Here is a 21,133-nt window from a genome sequence, read left to right on the forward strand (position 1 = left end):
CTCCCTTCCAACCCAAACCATTCCACGAATCCATGATTCTGTTGTCCTCTGTTGCTTTTAAAAGCACTGAAAAGTTGAGAATCTGCTGGATTGCTCATGGGGGGAGCCGAGCCAGCCCAGGGTTAAAATCACCCCAATCAAAGCTGTTGACAAAGCTCCCTCCTGGCCAGGAGCCACCCCAAACACGCCGGGGGCTGGGGAAGGTGGGTGTTGGTTATCAGAGCCACATCTCTCCCCGTTTCATCATCACCTCCTTTCAGGAAGAGGGCCGCTCCAATTCATTCCCTGCTGCATCCCGAGGTGCCTTCCTGCAGCCTGGCCTCTCCAAAAATTGGCTTCTGGGAAGCAAAAAAAAAAAAAAAAAAAAAAAAATTTAAAAAAGCAACAACCCACAGCAAAATATCGGGCTGAGCCAAGACTGGAAATCTGTCCTGGAGGTGCCTGTTGCTCCAGCAATAAGAATCCCTGTCATTTGTGACGTGTTAATTATCACCTAATTATCTTTAGTGGGTTAAATCAACCCCAGGTTTCTCGTAGGGTTGGAAATGCAGTTGTGACCTCAGGTGGGGTTTGCAGTGCCAGGTGAGTTGGGCTTGGTCCTGGTTGTCCTTTGGGGTCTTGCCCTTGGTTCCTTGCAGATCCACGGGGTGGCTGCTGCCCCATGGAAATTCTCCTTTTCCACAGGATCATCCCAGCCCAACAAATCTGGAGCGATTCCCATGGGAAAGGTGAACCCTAATCCTCATCTTTTAAAGACTGCCAGAGTGAGGAATCAGGGAAGATTCCCAAGGACTGAAGCTGTTCCATCACCACAGGTAAATCCACATGCTCCTACCAAGGAGTCGGGAATAGAATTATGAGAGTTTTAGAAAAAGAATTGAGGAAAAATTTATTAAAGAAACATCAATTTTCCAGTTCTCTCCCTATCTCCGTCAGCTTGTTCCCCAAAATTCTCTTTTCCCAGCTTGAGGGTGGGATGTAAGTGTGATTTATCCAGGCTGGGAATTCCCAGTGCTCTTCCTCTGCTCCCTGGCACTGTTGATCCATCAAATCCTGAGCCAGGCGGTGGCAGATACACAGGGACCTCCTTCCTCCTTGATGAGCTTCCCAATGTTTTTTCCTGACTATTATTTGGCTGAAGATCTGTGTTGAGAGATGGAAGAGGATCCCCAGGATTCGCAGCTGAGGAAAACTGAGCCCAGGGAAATAAGGAGAACACATTGTCCATTTTAAACTCCACTTCAGAAGCTCCAGGAGTCTGTCTGGGTGCCCCAGGTTGGGTGTTTTGGGTTTTTTTTTAGGTTATTCTATCATGTTAGGCCAAAGCAACACCACAGAAATCATCCTCTCATCCTGCAGCCACCGCACTCGCATCCCATATTTTGTCTCCTCCCATCTTTTCCTGACTTTTACTGCACAACTAATGGAGAGTCTGGGATTGCTGCCTGCAGACAGAGGACAGGTTTAAAAGCTGAGCAGGACTTTTTCCCCCTTGCCCCATGAACGTAACATAAACCTGAAATGGCAGGGTTTGCCTTGTTATCGCTGTATTTTTCTTCTTCTTTTTTTTTTTTCTCTCTCTACACACAAGTCTGGACATGATTTTCCACTCAGAGCTTCCACATTTGTCTGTTGATTTAATTTCTCCCAGGATATTAAAAAAAACCCCAAAACAATCCCAACGCTATTCAAGTGTCCCCAAGCACGATCCTGCTGCCAGCCCGGAAAACAAGAGCTGGAATGGAGCTTTCCAGGAGAGATTTTCTCTGAGGAAGGGAAATGTGTGAAGAAACCATCTTCAGGCTTGTTTGTGATTTATTTGCCTTTTTTTTTTTTTTTTTTTGAGGAATGAAAGTCAGGACTTGCTGCCGACTTTACCTGTGCAGGTGTCTCACCTGGGATGAGGGCACAGCCCCCAGAGGGGCTGATTCCTCCTGCCCTCCCTTCTTATCAGTTTTAGGGATACTCTGGCAAACATGTCTTATCTACCTTGGCCTGAGAGGGAGTCGGGTGCCAAATTTTACATGGATGAAGGAGTTTCAGGGAGGTAGTTCCAGGAGAGGTGAATTCTTTCTGTTTCAGGAAGGCTCTGCCCTTCTCTCTGAGTATCTTCCTTTTAAGTGACAGCTTTGTGGTCCTGAGGAGCTAAAATTCAAACCAGCCACCCCAAACTCCAGCACTCCCACTCCTCCCTACTTCACAGCCCTCTTCTGTATTTTAAAAAGCAATTTAATAAACCCACCTGTCCCCTTATCACCCATCCTGTTTGCACTCACCTGTTTCCTATCTGCAGTCAATCTGTTCTCCTGTGCGTCTACTTAAATAACCATTAACCCGATTCCTTTAATTCCAGCTCAAAAAGGAACACAGTTTCACGTGTTTCCCCTCGCTGTGTTATGTCCTGCACCTGGAGCTGTCGGGGGGGATTTTGGGGGTTGGGTTGGGTTGGGGGTTGCTTTGTCTGCTTTGCATTTTTGCCCCCCGGGCAGTGACGGTGTCTCATTGAAAGCTTCCCCCGCTGAAGGACAGCGAAAAGCTCGGCAAGAAGGAACAAGTGAGGAGCTTTTTGTGGTCGTGGCAGGCTGGGAGCAGAGACCACCACGCGAGAACAAAAGGGATCAAACCAGCGCCAGCAGCTCTGATTTCACAGCCCCGGCACATCCCGGTTCCACAGCCCGTGCCCGACAGGGGTTTGGGCTCTCCCGGGCCGGGAGGAGACGGGGAGCAAAGGGTTAAATTCAGCGCAGCCCTGGGGATGCTCCTGCACGTGGGATTTGGGACAGGGAACCAGGAGGAATTCCTGCTCCTGTCCCCTGGGCAGTGTCGCAGTGCCAGCAGAACAGAGAGCTGGGATTTGGGACAGGGGACCAGGTGGAATTGCTGCTCGATGCCTATCGATTTTTTTTTTTTGCCTTTTTAAACTTTTATATATACTTTAATTTTAAAAAAAAGAAATATTTTTATATATTTTTGACTTTTTATTTTTATACATATATAAATAAATTATATATTTATAATAAACAATTATAAATATAATTATATATATACCCTAACCTAAAAGTAAATTATATGTATTTACTTTTATATATAATGTTATATTCATATATATATATATGAATATTATATAAACAGCATTCCAGGGAAATCCTTCAATCCCCATCAATGTAAATAATATTTACTGGGACATCTAGTGGAAGAACAACACAGTGCAAATATCCCAGCCCTTATCTCTGCTGGGGCTGCCTGCGAGGCTGGAAATCTGCGAATACATCCAGTCTGAGCTGGGAAAATCCTCGCTTTCCAAAGAACCCCACGAGGAGCAACAGGAGGAAAGGTGGCATGAATCGCCGTCATTTAATTTTAAATGTCATTGCACAAAAAAAAAAAAAAAATCTCTGCTGGGTTTGAATTGGTAAAGATTAAAAAAAAAAGTTTTGTGAAACCCATCATAATTATGTTTTTTTCCAAAATTGGAAGAAACTAATGAAAAACTGTAAGGAGTGGAGTGGTGGGAGTGGAGGAGTGGCAGGAGCAGGGTTCTGTCACACGCCGCCTGTCCCAGCTCCTCCAGCCCCCACCCAGGCAAATTCTTTGCTCTTTTTTAAAAAACACCTGCAGATTTCACACGTTCCGTTTTGCTCTTCCCATCTCGTCCCTGGGTGACTCTCTTGGGCGGCTGGGCCGTCTCTGGGAGGTCGGAGAACCTCCAAGGGAAAGAAATACAGCAATAACAGAGAGGGGTTTGTTCTTTTTCTGTTCACTGCTTTGATTAAGCCTTGCTGGGTGCTCGTCCCGGGTTATCCAGCCCCCTTCAGTCCCTGGGATGGATCTGGGATCACCTGGAGCCTTTTTCCTTTCGCAATTCCCTCTACTCACACCCCCAGGCCAGGTGAAATGGGGCAATCCCTGCTGCACCCCTCAGTGGGACATCTGCCAGGGCACCACCAAACCCTCCGAGCTCCTCAGAGGGGTTTTCAGGGACCAGGGGGAGGCAGAGCAGGAATTCCTGCTGGGATCACAGCAGGCAGAGCTGTTCTAGAGCCACAGGGAGAGCCCAGGACCCATTAACCAAAGCAGAGGTTAGTAAAGGTCAGAGGGATCCAAAAATTACTTTTAGGGGTTTTCAGGGATGAGATTAAGGCAGAGCAGGAATTCCTGCTGGAATCACAGCAGGCAGAGCTGTTCTAGAGCCACAGGGAGAGCCCAGGACCCATTAACCAAAGCAGAGGTTAGTAAAGGTCAGAGGGATCCAAAAATTACTTTTAGGGGTTTTCAGGGATGAGATTAAGGCAGAGCAGGAATTCCTGCTGGAATCACAGCAGGCAGAGCTGTTCTGGAACCACAGGGACACCAGTGAAGCAAAAGCAGTTTAGCAAAGGTCAGAGATCTCAGCTCCTGCATCCAACAATTCCCACATTGGCTCGGAGGCAGGAGGAGCTGATCTAAGGATTCTTGTTTTCCAACAGGAGCTTGCAGGAGGCTGGCTCCTTCCAGCCTTCGGGATCACGAGGTGGAGAAACCCCATGGATGTTCTGGATCTTTGTGACACCCTCCCAGGCTGCTCAGTTCGTCACCAGCTGCTCTGAGCCTCGCGAATCCCCGCTGCCAGCACGCTGGAAAAGAGCGGGGCTGGAAAAGAGGTGGGATCAGGCTCGCCCACAGACTTCCCTGTCCTGCCAGGGCTCACAGACGTTTCGAGTTAAAGCAAGAAACAGCCAGGAAAAATGTGCAGATGCTTAATTCTCTGCAGGATTTATAATATTACACGGTGAGCGTTTGCACCCTATACAATAAAACCACGTTGGCTTTACTACATATAAAAGAAAACAAAACAAAACAAAACAAAAAAAGTCACAAGTTTGACAGCAATTAGGGTGAATAGACATTTATTTTATCCTTTTACTAGCAGGACCAATTGTGATTTTATGCTCTGAAAAAGCTCATTTTAAAGTTTTATGTCTGAAGTGGCCTTGCCAAATCGAGCTTAATATTGTTACATTAAATGGATGGTAAAATGTGTTCTTAAACCCCTCCATCCTGTAAAGGGCCTGGAAGCAGGGAGCTGCTGCTAATGAGAGGCAGGGCCCGAACCCCAGCCCTCGTGGCTGTTTGCTGCAGCAGCTGGAGGTGTTTGCCAGTCCCTCCCAGCATCGTCCTCGCTTCCCGGGCCGCGTTTGCCATCCCAGCCCTGGCCACGGGCACGGCAGGGACCCCAGAGTGCCTGGGGCTGTGCTGGCACTCTCCAAGGAGATCTTTTCCCTCTCCACAACAGGCTCTCTCCCTTCCCACACCCCCAACACTCCTTTTTCCCCTCTCTTCTGGCTCTGGGAGCGCTCAAAACCCTTGGTTGGAGCAGCCCCACGATGAGCAGAGAAACTCAGGTCACGTTTTCCTGTTTTCTTTTCTTTACCCTCCCCAAAATCTTTTATCATTTGGTGAGGTGGCTCCAGGGATGGAGGAGCTTTGTGCCCTTGGAACCGGGTGATTCCACCCCCTCTGCACCCCGGGTTCACCTGGGCCTCCAAATATTTGTTTTCTGAATGGTGAGTCAGGTCTGGAGGGGCTGGAGCGAGTCCAGGGAAGGGAACGAAGCTGGGGAAGGGGTTGGAGCCCCAGGAGAGGCTGAGGGAGCTGGGAAAGGGGAAAAGGAGGCTCAGGGGGAACTTCTGGCTCTGCACAGCTCCCTGACAGGAGGTGGGACTCAGGGAACAGGGACAGGACAAGAGGAGATGGCCTCAAGGGCTGGTGCAGGACAAGAGGAGGAATTTCCTTAATGGGAAGCGGCTGCTCAGGGCGGTTTCACCATCCCTGGAGGTGCCCAAGGAAGGGCTGGAGATGACACCCAGAGCTCTGGGTTGGGGACAAGGTGGGGACTGGGCACAGCTGGCCGGATGACCTTGGAGAGCTTTTCCATTCTCAGAGCTCCTGGGATTCAGTGAATGCTGCGCCCCAGGGCACTCCCTCCTGCACTTTGTGCCTCCAGCCCCAAGATGAGCCAGAAGCTGCAGCAAGAGCTGGGCTGGGAAGGAAATGTCCCCAGCAGCTCTGAGCACAAGGAGCTGAGGGATTAAAGTGCTTTCCTGCAGATTAAAATGCCCCTCCTCGTGCCCAGGGCTCCTCAGAGTGGTTCAGCAGTGCCCCAGCTCTGGTGGAAGGTGCCAAAATTCCCAGCACTGCCCCAGCTCCCTGCAGAGCTCAGCAGCCCCAGAGGGCGTGGAGAGCACACCCAGCCCTGCCCTCGCCTCGCTCCCCAGATGAGACCAGAAAACCTCACTCAGAGGCTGAGAGGGGATAATCAGGGGCGAAAGTGAAGGTGAGAGAACCCCTGGAGGGGCCACGGAAGGGCTGCAGGTCCTGGGAGCCACCCCAGCTCCTTCCAGCAGAGCAGGAGCTCCCTGGAGACCGGGATGGGTTCTGGGGATTACTTTTTTCGAGGCCACTTGAACTCCTCCAAGTCTCTTGCTCAATAAAAAGCTGACATTTGAAATGTCAGGGTTGTGTAAGGAGGACAAAGCCAAGGCAAAGCTCTGTAAAACGGGGCTGGAAAAGCTCCTGCTGCTCCTGCTGAAAGCCGTCCCAGAGCCTGCTGGGGAGGGATGCTTAACCAGGAGGAAGAGCTCAGATTGGTGCTGTGCAGTTCATTAGGCCAGGAATTAAGGCCAGGTGGTGTTTTCCGGAATTTGGTTTTATTTATTATAAAGATGAGGCTCCATGCTGCAAAAAAAAAAAAAAAAAAAACCAGACCAGAACCAATCAACCCAACAAAACCAGACCAACGTCAGTGAAATTCCTTGGGTTTCCCCACCAAACCCAGGGATTTTTACCAATATCTCAGTCCCCATCCTTCATTTCCGTCATGAAGTTCATGATCAAGTTGAAACAGAGCAAGAGGAGGTGGATGAATTTTTCCTGCAGTGGGAGGACGGATGAGGCATTTCCCCCCAGCCATCCCTCCTCCCACCTGTCCTTGCTAGACCTGGATTAGGCCAAGCTTTGCTGGCCTTGCCTTGGAAAACTGCTGATCCTAAGAAGTGAGCCCATCCTTCCAGAGCTTCCTGCACTGACAGTTGTGACACCAATTTATCCCTGTTCCCTAAAACCTCTCTGCCATTCCCTGCAGAGATGTTATTCAGCCCCACCGAGGGTTTAATCTATCAAAATTCCTTTAATTACAGCACGAACAGGCACTTCCGAGTATTGACCGGGCTTTTCTTTCTCCAGGTTCTTGCTGAAAGCTTTCCTGGCTTTCCTAGGGAGGTGATTTCCAGCCTCTTTGTTCCGTGGCACTTATTAAACAATTCTTTCTGACAGCCTTAAATGCAAACAGCGAGACTGCAGCAACTGGGAAATTAAAAATATATCGTTAATACAACGCCAAGGGCACTTTTTTCTCCCCCCATGAGTGGTTTGACAGCATTTGCTTTTTAAAATGGAACTGTTCTTTAAACAAACCATGTTTAGTTACTGACTTGTGTCGTAAACCTCTGGTCAATCATTTAGGGAAAGGTCTTAAACATGGATTTAAATTCAATATTTATAACGTTTGTTGTTAACAAATATATTTAATATTCCTATTTTGTTTATTAGGTTTTTCAGCCTGGAGAAAAGAAAGGCTCTGGGGAGAGCTCAGAGGCCCTGCCAGGGCCTAAAGGGGCCCCAGGAGAGCTGCAGAGGGACTGGGGACAAGGGATGGAGGGACAGGACACGGGGAATGGCTTCAAACTGACAGAGGGCAGGGCTGGATGGGAGATTGGGAAGGGATTCTTGGCCCTGGGATGGAATTCCCAGAGAAGCTGTGGCTGCCCCAGGATCCCTGGCAGTGCCCAAGGCCAGGCTGGATGGGGCTTGGAGCAGCCTGGGACAGTGGGAGGTGTCCCTGTGGAACTGGATGAGCTTTGAGGTCCCTTCCCACCCAAATCATTCCACGATTCCATGAGTTTGAGCCACCCAATAATGTGGGTTGGAACTCCACGTTTCCCAGGTGGAATTAAAGCTTCCCATTGAATTGGGGACTTGTCTGTTGGTGTGGTGACCAACAGGTAACAGTTCAGGAGGCAGAATGCCAATCCAGAGCTCTGGGCATTCACTGGGCAGATCAATTCCTTCTGTTTTCCAGAGCTTGGGTTGAGTTGCATCCCCCTCACAGCTGAGTTTAAGCAGGCAGGGGACAGCTGGTGACAAACCTGCCCTCGGGGCTGCTCCTGCGGCCTGCCCAGGCCACGGCATCACATGGGGACGCCGCAAATTCCTCCAGAGCAGAGAAAGCCACTGCTGAGACTGGAAACCAGGATGACCTCCATGGAAATGAAGTGGGAATGAAGTGGGAATGAAGTGCAGCGCTCTGTTTTCACCACCCCACCGTGACCAAATCGTAGGTTTCCCCACAATTAATCATCCCTCTCCTCAGCGAGCGCATCCAGCTGTCCCTGCCACCACTGCCACGTGCCTTTGTTTTCAAACATCATTTTCTGTCCCAGACGGAGCTTTCCCAGGGGAACACGGGCATGTTGGGCAAGAGGGAACGGCCTGGGACGGCGCTGCCAGCGGAGGTGGCAACGGGGAAAGTGGTGCCTTGGGAGGGTTGTGCAAGGCTCGTGTTCCAGGCTCTGGGAGGGTTGGAGCCAGGCCAGTTTTCCAGCCTGCCAACTTCGGGAATAAACCCGGGTGGGAAGGGGAGAAAGCGGCGGCGGGGCTCCAGCGGCGTTCCCGCGGCTAACGAGGGAATCCTGGCTGCGGGTGCAATTAGCAGGAAAGAAAATAAGCATGAACCAGTCTGGGCTGGCTGGAATGGCTGGCTTTGCCTCACACCTTGGTGACTCTCCTGGAGCCCAACACCTGCGGGGTGGTTTGGAGCCAAAGCGGGAAGGTCTCCACCCAGAGCGCTTCTCCCCGAGGGCTCCCGGGGCACATTCGGGGATTACAGCTCCCAGCTGGCACCCGGACCAGGTCTGATGGCTCTGATGGCTCTGTGCAGATGGCATCAGGCTGGAATTTATAAATAGACCTTCCATCTCCCGTGTAAAGCAGAGGTGGCACCTAGGAGGGGTCTGCAGAAAAAATGCAGCCGTGGTTGGCAGCCCATCTTTTAAAATCAAGTGTGAAATCTCCGGGTTGATTGGGGTGGGGGGTGATGATTTCAGTGGAATGAACTTTATTGCCCAATCCTCGCTTTCTCAGCTCAGTGAACGCGCAAACACACAAAGATAAACATGTTTGAGTGCTTCTAAGTGCAGAGACACCAGACCAGAAAATCCTAGCCCCAGATGAAGCTGAAAGCCCCAGATTTGGATGTTCATCCCCTCGGCACTGGGCACGGGGCTGTGGGTGAATGTGCTGCTAATTTTGGCCACCTCCAGCAGGCGCCTGGAGTGGAGTGGAAGGAGCAAGTGCCAGATGTTGTTCTGTGCAGACTTGGTGTCACTGGGAGGAGAAGGTGCTTCAGGGAGAGCGTTCATTTAGGAGGGGCCTAAAATAATGAAATAACTGAATGTCACAGCATTTTAGTTTATACAGGAGGAGAAGCTCTGGCAGCATGAGTCAGGCCCTCTTCTAAGAATGACTAATATTAAAAACAAATGGTAAGATAGAGGCACTAAACTCCCTTTCCTGACTGCACTCCTTAAAGGTCATAAAACCGATCGAGTTTTCCAGTTTCAGCTTTTCCCATCGACTTTGCTGAGCAGTAATCAGGTCATTGGGCCACTTCCCTTGGACACTGACCAATGCATCCTCAGCTTCATCCTAAATATAGCAGGCCTTTTTTTAGCATTGTTGGTTTTCCCACTTTTTTTTATTTTAGTTTTTTGTGGTTTTTGTTTTTCACTTGACTCCCTCAAAGCAAGTTTAGTGCAGCAGGAAGGTGCCAGATCGACATCACTGGAAAAATGACGTTGCAGGGCTGCTGTTCCTGCACGGAGAGCAGGCTGTGTTTATGCACAGGCTCTGGCACTGCAGGCTGGCTCCTGCAGCTCTCCACCAGCGTGCTTTAAGCCTGACCTGTGGAAAGCAGGCTGGGCTCAAACCCTGCCCCATGCAGGCAGCCAACAAAACCACCAAATCCCCTTGTCCTGGTGGCTTTGGAAGGCAGACAGCCCGCAGGCTGGAGCTGCAGCTTCCATGGCACCAGTAAGGTCCTCCTGCACAGGAGGCTTACCCAGAAAAACTGGGATTTGGCTTCTCCATCTCCTGCTGTTGAAGGATGAGGTGTCTGCTCCGAGCTGGACACTCCCTGGGAGGGTGGGGAGGCCCTGGAATAGAATTCCCAGAGAAGCTGTGGCTGCCCCTGGGTCCCTGGATGTGTCTAAGGCCAGGTTGGACGTTGGGGCTTGGAGCACCCTGGGATGGCAAAAGGTGTTCCTGCCATGGCAGGGGTGGAATTAAATGGTCTGTAAGGTCCCTTCTAACCCAAACCATTCCATGTTTCCATGATTCCCTGGGAAAGGAAAGGACCTGTGTGAGATATGAGAGGGAGGTGGCATAACTCCATTCCTAACTTCCCCCTGTGCCGTTGCCTTTGAGCAGGACTTGAGGAACAGCTTAAACCAGACAGGTGGCCTAGAGCTGGGCAGAGCTCAGCGAGCTGAATCCCACCCAGAGCGAGGGGAGACCACGCCATGCTGAACAGCCCGGGGTTGTTCCAATTGCTCCGTGTTTTCATAGCCCCCTGGATTCCTGGAGACTCCTTCTGCTGTGCTGACCCCGTTCCGGGAGCAGAGCTGCCCCTGTGGACCCTCCAGGGTGCAGGGACACCCCCGGGCAGCTCCTGTGACACCTTCACCTGCACAGCTTCGCACAACACCCAGAGCGACGGGGCAAACGCGGTCCTGCAGCTCTGCCTTAGGGCTGGAACACCAGGGCCTGAGTAAACAGGGCTTTAATTAAATGGAAATAACTCTGCCCTGCTGTTTATTGTGTCACTGAGAAGTTTCATACCCTCTCTTAATCGCTACAATTTGCTCCCGTAATTGCAACTCCGCGTCTTGCAAAATGCACGATGCTTCTCACTTCCAATCCATGGAAACTCTCCCGGATTGACCCTGACAGCTCCCAACTTCCCCCTTTTCTCCCCCTGTGCACTTTCCTTTCTCTGGCTCACTCCTGGCGTGGTGTTTTGGAAGCTGCAGGGCTGCTTGCAGGGCGTTCTTATTAAAAACCAGCAGAGCAAGATGTCCCCAAACATATCCCTGCTCGTGGTGTCCTGCAAGCGCCATTCCAGCGTGTTCCATGCAGCCTGAGGAAATAAAACTGCTGGAATGCTCCCCACGTCATCCCAGGGGACATCCAGGGACTCCTGACATCCGCTGGGAAGAGCTGCACATCTGCAGACAGGAATTGAATCCAACTAATTCTTTTTCACATCGAGGCGTTGGGTGTTGATGGGCTCCGGGGTCACCCCAGACACACGGAACAATCAGAGATTTCTCAGCTTTAGGGAGAAAACCAATTTTTCCCCCTCCCCATCAGTACCCTCAGCTCCATTCCAGATGCAGAATCTTGGGATAGAATCGTGGAATGCTTTGGGATGGGAGAGACCTTAAAGCTCAACCAGTTCCACCTCCTTCCACCTTCAGCTCTGCTGGAGAAATAACAGGGATTTCTTCCTTCAGCCCTTGGGCCTTGTCCTTCAGAAGCCTCAACCCTCCCGAAAACCCACCAAACAGTAAAAACCAACCAAGACACCAAAAATAGTTTCCACTCAGCCCTGTAACCTGCGAGGAGAAGGAGAAAAGGCCATTTTCCATCATGTTTTACAGTTTACTGTCTCCAAACAAGCCCAGCCACCGGGTTTGTCTTCAGATAGACAGATATTTGTCACTCTATTATTGTTTTACAGTGTCAGCTCCAGACACTTAAGTATTGTTGGAATGCAGTAGGGGGGGGCGGAAAAAAAATCATGTTTTAAATCTCCGATGGGGTAATAAACTGCAGCCAGGAGCTAATTGTGCTGAAACTTGATCTTTTACAATCTGTTATTGCTGGAGTGGGACTCCCCGAGCCCCGAGCGCTGGGGTTTGTTCCACCATTAGTTAGGTCGTACATACACACTCCCCAAAACCCCCAGATCACAGCTCAGCTCCCAGCTGGGGACTCCAGTTCAATCCTCCAAGCCATCGATGCAGTTTGGACATGAAACCAGCCAGGGAGGGGGATTAATCCTCGTCAGGTTTAATGGCTCGCTGTGGATTTGCTTCCTACAAGCTTTCTTCCACCCAAGAAGTGCTGAGAATGTTGTACCCCTCCTGTCAGGAGGAAAATGAATCATTGCCCAGAGCCTGGAAGGCCAGAGGTGAATTGGAAGCCGCGCTGTGGAACACTCACACTGCAGAATTATTATTTTCTTTTTACGCCAGCATTAAATAATATTTGAGCTCAGGGTGGCCAAGCCAACGGGTGGTTTCAGTGCTGAATGAGACCAAAGAAAGGGTCCATCCATCATGGGCTCAGCTCAGGTTTTGTTCAACAATCTTTTTTTTTTTAATTTTTTTTTTTTTTTTTTTTTGGTTTGTCCCAAACTTTGTATCGACCAGATCGTAAAATGCCAAGTCCAACTTCTAAATGTTAAGCCCCAGGTTGGATGAAATTTTTGGCTGGAAAATGTTTTGAAGGTCCAATAAAAGTGATGTTCTTTCCCAGTGTTTTTCTCATCTGGGTGAGGCCAATTAATAGATGTGCCTAGTTAAAACTGGAGAATTATTCCGAGGATATTTTAGCCAAGGACAATGAGATTTATTGAGGCTGGTGCAATTCTGGGGTCATATTTCAATGGGAATTCGCTGAATTTTTTTTTATTTTCAGAATTTTCAGCTGTAAAATGTAGGGTGTAGATTTGTTCTCTTAAGGTTTTCACCCAGTCCTGGGCTCGCAGAATCTGCTGGGTTGGGAGGGACTCCTGAGGGTCGTGGAGGGACACTGAGGATCCTCAGATTTCCTGGGTCTGAGCAGTTCAGCACCACAGCAGAGATGGTGGGCAGAGCTCACTGCCAAGGGGTGCAGATAAATTCAGATTCATCAGAAGTGCCCAAGGAAATGACTCAAGCCAGGCCGGAGCAACCTGGGATAATGGAAGGTGTCCCTGCCCATGGCAGGAGGTGGAACTGGATGAGCTTTAAGGTCTCTCCCAGCCCAAAGCATTCCACAGTTCTTTTCCAAGGTTCTGCATCTGGAATGGAGCTGAGGGTACTGACGGGGAGGGGGAAAAATCGGTTTTCTCCCTAAAGCTGAGAAATCCCTGATTGTTCCGTGTGTCTGGGGTGACCCCGCAGCCCATTAACACCACCCAGGTGGGGAACAAAGCCAGTGGCCTCCTTCCACAGCGAGCATCTGACAAGGAGACAAAATAATTGTAGAGCGTGTGATACTTAATCCAGAAGTGAAGAGCTTGGCACTGCGAGGGCCCAGGCACGCAGGGAGCGCATGGGAAGGGAGGAAGTGTTTTACACAACCATTTGTCAGGCCAGAAGTGCTCATTAAACATGGTCAGCCTCTCTTCCCGAGGAAATTCGCTCCCTCCTGCCCAGAGGAGAGCTGAGATGTCCATGGGTATGCACCCCTCAACTCCCATGGTTGGGACACAGCAATTAGAAACTAATTACACCGAAACACTTAATCCCAATACAGGGAAGGGGGAAGAGAAACTGCTGAAATCCGGAGCTGTTAATCCATCATTCCAAGGGAACAAGTGCCAAAGGGAAGGAACAGGGCTGGGGCCAAAGCAGCTCAAGGAGGTTTGGCTGTTTACTCTTCCTTTAAGTGCATGTTTGGTCACAGGGGGTCTGACTGGGATTATGTTGATATTCAGCTTTCCAGGGGAAGTTCCAAACGTAAGAGTTAGAGTTTACTCTCAGCCCTCTCCGTGCATCTGAGTTTAGCTCAGCCAAGACCAGAATTAAATGCAGCTTTGGTGTAACTAATGAGAAAAACTCATACTAAAAAAAAAAAGAAAAAAAAAAAAAAAGGAGCCTTTCACTCATGGATGCTTCCCAAAGAGATGCTGTGGTTGATTAGAGCTGATTTAATTACTATGCATTACAAAGAGCACATCTCCTCTTCCCTGGGCAGTGTTGCACAGTGTGGATAACCAGGAATCCTTCCAAGGCACAGAACACACCCCCTGCCATGTGCACAGCAACTCCTGGGCCCTGTGTTCCCAGAGATTTCCCATCCCAGGAGAATTTTCCAGTTCAGTGTGAGCTGACCCAAGTCAGAACTTGATGAGACAGAGAAATTCCCCTTGAGACAGTCTGGAGTCATTGTACCGTACAGTCAAAGCAAGGGAGGGGACAGCAAACTCTTCCTGCTTCCAGAGACCAGGAATTGGGATCATTTTTGACAAAAGACAGAGAAATTTACACATATCTTTAGAACCTTTGGGTTTCACAGCAGAAAGCTGTTGCACTGTGAAAATACCGACCAACTCTGGCTGGCAGATCCCGTTGGGTTGGTGGAAGGGAAACCTTTGGGTGATCCACATTCCTCCCCCGGCTTTGAGAGGGGCCAAGAAAGGCCCCAGGGTCACCATCACATTTGGGGTTGAGGAGTTTGGCAGGTAAAGAATATTCCACAGGCTCAGGGGGGACGCAGAGCGGAGTCCAAGTGGAGCCCAAGCTCAGCTCTGCACAAGAGAGACGTTGATTGTTTTGGCCTCTTTCCTTTGCTCCAGGGGAAAATCGAGGCACCCTTCTCGGGATATTATTGGTGCGAAATCATAAGTTACAGTTTTATTACCAGTGGCTGTGTGCGTGTGAGGGAGAGAGGAGGAGGTGCTGGGCACAGGAGAGCATAACCACTCTTTTGTGACCATGAGTCCATTCTTTTTCAGTTCGCTTTGCCGAACACAGGTTTAATTTAGGGAGAGAAAAATAGGGGGGAAAAAAATAGAATTTACTTTTCCATATAGCACCAAACAGCCATGCTTTGAATATTTATATTTCATTTAAAGCCCTCTTGTCTTCAAACTTGAATTCTTCACTTTGCACTGCTGAAAAAAAAAAATCTAAAAAAAAAAAAAAAGTGGGCTGTAAAGACTTATTCTCGCTTTATAAAATCGCAAATTATTTTAGCCCACCTCACATATTGATCTAGAGCAACCATGTTTTCCATGTAAAAACATCTCCCTGCATTTCATCCCTTCACAGATTTCAAAGCTCCCTGGCCTGTGTTGAGTTGTAAAGTTCTATTCAATGACTTGGTTGGCTTCCAAAAAAGCTGGCTGAGAAATTTGGATCTGGAATCAGTGTTGTTGGGGGAAATGTTTTTCCCCCATTAACTGCAGGATGTTTTCATTGATTGTTTTGCACGTGGGATGGATTTATTTACTTTTCCCCGTGTCAGAAGCCTCAGCTGGGCCATTTGGTAGAGCCCAAAACCAACAGGTTTTAGCAACTGGAAGATTTTTGTGGGATTAGGACAACGTCCCCTTCTTTGGGGCAATAAGTACTTTGCTGTCCTGGCCTTTCTGTGGCTGTGGACATTTGTCCATCTACTGGTTTGTGCTCAGTGGGAATCAAATCCATCAGGATTGGTGGGTGGCTGCCCCTGTATCCCTGGCAGTGTCCAAGGCCAGGCTGGGCAGGGCTTGGAGCACCCTGGGATAGTGGAAGGTGTCCCTGCCCATGGCAGTGTTGGGATGGGATGAAATTTAAGATCCTTTCCAACACAAACCACTCTGGGATTCTGGGATTGTACCATAAAATGTCCTCTCCACTCTATTTCAAGAAGCAGCCGCCCATTCATACTTTAATTCATTTACCAAAAGAATTTAGGAACCATTTAGAAGTTCCCTTATCTCTTCTTGACAAGATAAGAGCTCACCTTAAGCACAACAGGGAGGTGGGATGGGTTTCTTTTACTCTGCATGTTCATGGCTCTCCAGTTGTCTTGATTCTCCTGGGAATGGTGTTTGGAAGCAGAGGCAGGGATGGTAGCGAGGGACTGGGGGTGGTTCCTATCCCAGGGGACTTGGAATCATGGAACCCCGGAGTGGTTTGGGTTGGAAGGGACCTTAAAGCCCATCCAATCCCACTTCCTCCCCGGGCAGGGACACTTTCCCTGTCCCAGGGTGCTCCAAGCCCCATCCAACCTGTCCTTGGTGATGGGACACCCATCAGAGCCCTCTTTGCTCTTCGAAGAGATACACGATGAAAACTCCAAATTTAGCCAACATGAAAGTGACTTCAGTGGGGGTTTTTTTCTCAAAGGATTGTTAGAGTATTTTGCAACTTCTGTTCCCCTCTGGCTGGGATTCGAGCACCCTCTCCTTCCACCCCCTCCCCACCTCCTGACAGCAATCGCCAGTTGTAAAATAATAGACCATCAGCCAGCAATAATTTGCAATCCAAACAGACTTGACGCTCTCTGACATTTATTGAAACCTCAGACCCTGTTCGCCGGTTTCAGTTTTCCTCCCTTTGCTCTGTTTTTACAGACAGACAAGTGCTTAGATTTGGGTTTAATAATGAGCAGAAATTTCGCCTTGGCCCGGCTTTGCTTGTGTTGGCTGCGGCGGGGCCGTGCAGCAGACGGGCGGTTGGAGTTAATTACGCTAAATGGTGAGAACATTATTTGACCCCACTGGTTCGGCACCAGATGTTGAACATTGCCTCTGAGAAACCAGCACAGACGTCAGGCTTTGGAGGCTGCACAGGGAGGGAGAACAGACTTGGAGCTCAAGTCACTTTTTTTTTTTTTTTTCCCCAGTTTTAACTATCCCGGGATAAGCCCGGGACAAACAAAGCTCTTATTAGGGACAGATGACAACATTCAGCTGCAGCCACTCAGGGCAAATTAGGGCATGGTCGTAGTTTTGGAGCTGAACGTATCAAAAACCTCCCCCGAAAAAAAAAATCATTTTGCTAAATGTACAGTGAACGTTCTGCCAGCACAAGGTATCAGCTTTGGTAAATCCTTCCTGGAAAGTGAACTTTACATTTACGGGCCAGACATGATGGAATTTAATGTTTGAAAATGATTAAAGGATTTTGTTCTTTCCTAGTAACAACTGCATTTATCAAGGTGGCAGCCACGGTGGCCTTAAAAAGAGCTGAAATGGAGCTGAACTGCTGAGCTTTCCCTGGCTTGGGGCTGGGAATCCCTCCGGTCTTTAGGCATTAGGATTGGGGAATTACGTGGGGAGATATGGGAGGAGGGCAGTACAAAGTGTTTATTGACCCCAGTCTGTGTTAATAAAGCATTAGAAGTATTACCTGCTCAGGGATTGTCAGAGCACAGCAAAGTTGTCCTGACCTTGGTGGAAAACTGAAATTCCTCTCAGTCTTTGAATAAACTGTTTGGACTGGGGGAGTGACAGCACTCGTGCAGATTTATACATCACAGGAAAAGAAGTTAAAAAGGTTCTTACCCCCAAAAATGTATGTTCCCAATGCCTTTAGTTGCTTGCGTGGCAGTGATAAGGGTTTTAACGCTGCACAATTCACAGACAAATTGGAATTCTGGTTCTTTTTCCGGCGGCTGACATCCCTCTCATTGTGCTGAGCAGCAGCTCCCCTGCACCCCCTGTGTGTCCCCGGGATGCAGGACAGGGACTCCCAAACTTTCCAGCTCTGACCAGCATTTGGGGCCAGTTTTGGGGGCACTGGAGCAAAGGCATTGACCAAAGCCAGCAGAATTCACAATCACTGGATCATTTTAGTGGTTCGAGGTCTCTGGTATTTTGTTAGGGCATCACCACTTGCCTGGAGCGTTATTTCAGGGGCTTAACTACCCAAAATTCTTTGTTCAGCTTTGGTGTTCCTTCCTCATTGCCCACATGACAACACGATCCATGTGCTGTTGTCAGCACATCTGGATCAAACGCTAAACTGGATCGCTGAGGAGTTCTCTCAGAACTCCTTTATTTCCCTTTTCCGTCTGACTTCCCTGGCCTCTGAGTGCTCTTCTCCCAGCACATGAGCAGCAGGAAAGGTGCTGGTGATGCAACACAACACAGAATGCTGCAATTTGGGTGTTCCCACTGTTTTCTGGGTCAGTGAGAGATGCTCAGCCCCCTTGATCTATCAAAGTCCTGTAGACACCACTTCCCATTAAAGAAATAAGAGCAGATTCCCTGGAATAAGTGGAGCTACCCTGCAATTCCTGCAGGGCAGGCCTGAACAAAACATCCCGCCTGGATTCTGCCATGGAAAAAGCAAAACCATGCGAAACAGGGAGCTGCCTCCCATGCTGAGCTCACCTGAAGGGCACCACCACCCTGGGATCCTCCAGGACACATCCCCTGTGCCCAAAAAACCATGGATACACTAAGGCCGAGGACACAACAAATACCGAGGGAATATCCAGGACACAGGTCCTGTTGCCTCTTCCTCTAAAGCAGGTGAAGATGCCCTCAAGGACAACGCCTCTGCTGAGACCACCAGGAACTGCCAAAAACGGGGTTTTCCACCCAAGTTTGGGCAGAGCCGTGTAGACCAGCACTGGCAGGACAGGAGGGGTGGTGCCTGGAGGGATTTTTTACAGCAGAGGAGAGGACAGGGTTGATCACACCAGGGTCAAAGTGCTGTCAGGTGGGCACAGGTTATTGAAGCTTTTTCCCCCTCTTCGGGCACTAAACAGGTAATTTTGGGTCAGCTGTGTGATTCTTCTGTGTATATTTTATCCAGAATTGGGTGCCTGACACATCCATCTGAAGAGCTCTTTACAAAACTTCACAGTCACAGCAACCTGTGGGATGAGGAAAGACTTGGCTTTGGAGTTCTGGGGTTCTCTAAGGAAAGTTTAGGTTCCCTCACAGGCTTCAACACTGTCTATAATTTACTGCGAACCAGGAGGGACATGAGCTGAAATTTTTAGGAGCAGATTAGGTTGAAAAAATTTATGACAGCATTTAGAAACATTAGACTTGGGACTGCATGCCAGAGCCTGACAAAATAGCAGGTAATAACAGATCTCATTAGAACTGTTTATTTAAATTGAACATTAGCCTGTCAGGGATGTTTTTGCTGCTGGATTGGTCTTATTTTCATCCAGATTAATTTCTACCCAATCCAAGTGCCCAGAGGTGTCTTCCTAGCACTGCTCAGTGTGTTCAGCCCATGAAGTTTGTTATTTCTGAATTTTAAGGAGAACGTTACCTTCTATTCTTCTTCACCCACCACCTCCGTGGTTTAATGATCTTTGTGTATCAAAATGCAATTAGATTTTCAGAAGGAGCCAAGGGATTCAGGCTCCAATGTGCTGTTTGAAAAGGATTGGCTCACCCTCCCTGAACAAAACACTGCAGTATTTGCTTTTCTTGGTCTTGGACCACAGTTCTTCTGCCTCAGCCTTCACCTTCTCCCCTGTGAGGTTGGGGAGGCCCTGGCACACATTCCCAGAGAAGCTGTGGCTGCCCCTGGATCCCTGGAAGTGTCCAGGACCAGGTTGGACAAGGCTTGGAGCACCCTGGGATGGTGGAAGGTGTCCCTGCCCGTGGAAAAATGATTTCCATGATCCCCTCTCAGCCAAACCATTCCATGACGCCATGACGCTTTCTAGTTCTTACTCTTAGTCCTTTAAATACAAAACATGTACAGAAATCACCCAGACCCAATCCCCTCCGTGGTTAATCTTCTCTCTTTCCCCTGATCCTAACTCACCTTTCAATAACAGCTTTATTCTTCCAGCTCATCAGACCTTCAATAATTGCAGCACATCAGCTGCCACCCCCTCCAGTGAGGGTGAAGATCTTTCCTGACTCAAACCTGGAGGTAACTGCTGTGGTTTGGGGTTGTTTGAAGCACACAGAGACATCCTGGATGTGCCTGGACTTGCTGCTTGGTTTATCCAGGCCAAGCCCCTCCAGACAAGAGCTTTGTGATTTATTTTCTTAGACAACAACCCGAGGTGCAGCAGAATGTTTATGTGGACACAGATCAGGCAAATGCAGAAGAACAAACCCCCAAACAACACAAACAAGCAAATCTTCCAAAGCTGCAGTTTCATTTCAGCACCTGAGCTGTGTTTGACAGGAATTCAGTGCCAGCCCCATCTCCAGCAGAAAATAATTGCTTGGATCTTGGAGAAAAGCACTGGAATGATGTCACCATTGCTCAACTGAATCTGGGCAATCAGTTGGGATTTGCAGCTGTAGGGATGGAAATGCTTTTCATAAGCCTGGGCAAAACAATGTTCAAATCATTTCTTACCTTTTATTTTATCTCTACTAATCAAACTGTTTCCTTTTATTATATAATTTTTGAGGGGGAGGGGTTCAGGTCTAGCAGAGCACCTTTAGGCTCTTTAAAACTATTCATGGAAGGGTTCGTGGATTCATGGAGTGGTTTGGGTTGGAAGGGACCTTAAAGATTATCTAGTCCAGCCCCAGGGGCATAAAAAATGGAAGGAACCAACATTCCTGAGGCTATTCCTGAAGTAACTCCAGGGAAAACCAAAAAGAAGGAAAGGTGTTGATAGAGGAGGGGCCATTCCAGCTCTGGAGAGGCTCCCTGATGTCCTAGTGCCTTTGATTTCCACACCTGGGAGTGCTGCAAAGCAGTAAAACATCATGAACTGCAGCAGAGCCCTTTGAAGAGGGGTTTCACATTCACTCCACGTGCTTCCCGTCCATCCACCTTTTCCTTCTCACCCCAGCTCCAGCCAAACACATCCCAGCCTATGCGGCTGCGGAGGTGTCCTCTGAAAAAAACCATCAGAAACCCATCAGACCCATTTACTCACACGTTTACATTCTATCCAGGACAACAGAATGCCTCTGATTCATGTTTTTTGGAAAGCAGCTCCAGCTGACTTCCCTGGAAACCTTGCCACGTTATTAATCCCTGAGGACAAAGCTGACAGCCAGTCCCTGCTTTGTTTGGCTGGTGGCACTGGGGCTGAGATAACCCCAGCCCTGCCGTTCTTTTTTGGGGAAAAAAAAAGATTGGAAAACACCTTTCCCTGGCGGGTGGAATGTCTGAGCAGCCTCACCTGTGGTGGTCCCCAGGGTCCCTCAGCAGCAGTGGCCGTGGTGACATCAATTGCAGAGCTGGGGGGCTTTATATTCCCCCAGGGAAGGTCTTCTGGAGCAGAATTTCCTGCAAAAATTCTCTTTCTGCCAGGCCTTTGTTTTGTGAAACTTCATGGTCATCAGCACAACCAAGCGTAGCTTGTCCTAAATTAAAGAGCTTGTCCTAAATTAAAA

General features: G+C 49.0%; 1 long non-coding RNA gene across 1 annotated transcript; it reads left to right on the forward strand.

Moving 5' to 3' along the window:
- Window positions 1-550: 550 nt before the first annotated feature.
- LOC136299158 (uncharacterized) lies at window positions 551-5,276 on the forward strand. The gene is made up of 3 exons (XR_010723447.1): window positions 551-582; window positions 685-815; window positions 4,467-5,276. It is a non-coding gene; the product is annotated as an uncharacterized lncRNA (long non-coding RNA).
- The last annotated feature ends 15,857 nt before the right edge of the window (window positions 5,277-21,133 follow it).

The sequence above is a fragment of the Chamaea fasciata genome, unplaced genomic scaffold, assembly GCF_029207755.1.
Source record: "Chamaea fasciata isolate MVZ Bird 193981 ecotype frontalis unplaced genomic scaffold, bChaFas1.0.hap1 SCAF_19, whole genome shotgun sequence".
NCBI lineage: Eukaryota > Metazoa > Chordata > Aves > Passeriformes > Sylviidae > Chamaea > Chamaea fasciata.